The 2,477-nt window shown below is 40.1% G+C and overlaps 1 pseudogene; it reads right to left on the minus strand.

Moving 5' to 3' along the window:
- The window catches only part of LOC110306353, a 7,772-nt pseudogene extending 5,559 nt beyond the window's left edge, over nucleotides 1–2,213 (minus strand).
- Between the last annotated feature and the right edge of the window lie 264 nt (nucleotides 2,214–2,477).

Below are 2,477 nucleotides of genomic sequence, written 5' to 3' on the forward strand. Positions count from 1 at the left end.
GTTTGCTAGGCCCCAGCATCGTCTCACAAGAGACAGCTATATTTGGGTCCTTTCAGCAAAATCTTGCTAGTGTATGCAATGGTGTCAGCGTTCTAAACAGTCCCATAGACCTAAAGAAATAGAAGCAGTAATTAAAAGTCTCACAACCAAAAAAAGCCCAGTACTACATGGGTTTAGCACAGAATTCTAGCAGACCTTCAAACAAGACCTAATACCAATATTCTTCAAAGTGTTCCACAAAATAGAAACAGAAGGAACTCTACCCAATTTCTTCTATGAAGCCACAATTATGCTTATATCTAAACCACACAAAGACACAACAAAGGAATAGAACTTCAGACCAGTTTCCCTTATGAATATTGATGTAAAAATACTCAATAAAATTATCATGAACCAAATCCAAGAACACATAAAAACAAGCATCCAACATGATCAAGTAGGATTCATACAAGTCATGAAAGGATGGTTCAATATGTTGAAATCCATCAACATAATCCACTATATAAACAAACTCAAAAGAAAAAAAGGCACAGGATAATCTCAGTGGATGTTGAAAAAGCATTTGGTAAAATTCAACACCCCTTCATGATAAAAGTCTTGGAAATATCAGGAATTCAAGTCTCATAACTAATCGTAGTAAAAACCATATACACCAAAGCAGTAGCCAACATCAAATTAAATGGAGAGAAACCTGAAACAATCACACTAAAATCAAGGACCAGACAAGGCTGCCCATGTTCTCCGTACCTATTCAATATAGTACGTGAAGTCCTAGCTCAAGCAATAAAACAACAAAAAGATTTTAGTGAGATTACTTCAGAGGTCACCCAGTACCAAAAGAACACACATTGTATGTACTCACTGATAAGTGGATCTTTGTCAAAAAGTTCTTAATACTTATGATGCAACTCACAGAGCATATAAACCCAAAAAGAAGGAAGACCATAGTGTAGATGCTTCAGTCGTACTCAGAAGGGGGTGGAAAATAATCTCAGGAGGTAGAGGGAGGGAGGGAACTAGGATGGAGAGAAGGAGAGAGAAGGGGGCAAGATAAGATGAAGGATGAGAGAGGGAGAAGTACAGAGCCTCAGACATTTGAATGGAAGTATATAGCAATGGAGGATGGGAAACTGGGGGCAGCCACTAGATAGTCCCAGATGCAAGGGATCCAAGATGTTCCAGGACCCAACAGAGATGACATTAGCTAAAAACCCAACTAAAGGGAGATAGAACCTATAGAGACGATATTCAGTGGATAGGAATGGCCCCTGGTTGAGCAATGCAGAGGCATCCCCACTCCCATCTCAAAATATTAATCCAGAAGTGCTCCTGTCAAATGGAAATGCAGAGACAAAGAGTAGAGCAAAGACTGAAAGAAAGGCCATTCAGAGACTGAGCCACCTAGGGATCCATCCCATCTTCAGTCACCAAACCCAGACTCTATTTCTGATGCCAAGAAGCACTTAGTGACTGGAGCCTAGTATAGCTGTCCTGAGAGGATCAGCCAGAGCCTGACCAATACAAATGCAAATGCTTGCAGCCAACCATTAGACCTAGCATGGGGAGCCCAATAGAGGAGTTAGGTGAGGGACTTAAGGAAATGATGGGGTTTACAAACCCATAGGAAGAAATGGGTGGTTCTGTAAGAAGGTAGAATGAGGTGAATACAGAAGAAGAAGGAAGGATACTAAAGGAGGAGTTTCAGAATACAAATAATCTGATAGGAGAAACGGGCAACAAAGGGATCCTTTGAGAATGGGGAAGGAAGCAAACACAAAAAAAGGAAGGAGTGGGTTAAAATATAAACAAGGAATCCTACAACTCTTTACCAAAATTGGGAATTAATCATGCATGTAATTCAGTATATAAACATACATACATAGTTTAATAAACTTTTCTCATCTTGCCTGATAGTACTCTCTCCAAAGGCCACAGACCTAGCTAAAGAATCAACATCAAACTTGAGAACTCCTCTCTTGAATTTTTGGTTAGAGCTTCCTAAGAGACCCTCAATACATATAGCCTATGGCTCTAACCTTCACTCACTCCCTGGAGGTACAAGGTAAGTCCCTACTGATACTTGCCAGAAATAGGTTCCTGAGCTTGTAGCTAGAACTCACTTGAATTTTCTTTCCCCGTGGAGTAGCTATCATGGTGCCAGAATGTGCCATGCAAGTATTTGAATAAGCGAAGCAATCAACACTTCCATCCATCATGATACCTATGAAACCCTTCAACAACCAGCATTGCAAATAACACTAAAGTATAGCACTGGCACACATACCTTTGTGGTTACCAATGGCTCTCTAATCAGAGGAAAGATGTGTTCAAAAAGAAAAAATGATGCTTTGTACTGGAAGCCTAACTAAATATCCAGTGCATACCCAAGATATAAGATACAATTTGCTAAACGCATGAAACTCAAGAAGAATGAAGACCAAAGTGTGGACACTGTGCCCCTTCTTACAAGTGGGAAC

The sequence above is a fragment of the Mus caroli genome, chromosome 2 (assembly GCF_900094665.2).
Source record: "Mus caroli chromosome 2, CAROLI_EIJ_v1.1, whole genome shotgun sequence".
Classification (NCBI taxonomy): Eukaryota; Metazoa; Chordata; class Mammalia; order Rodentia; family Muridae; genus Mus; species Mus caroli.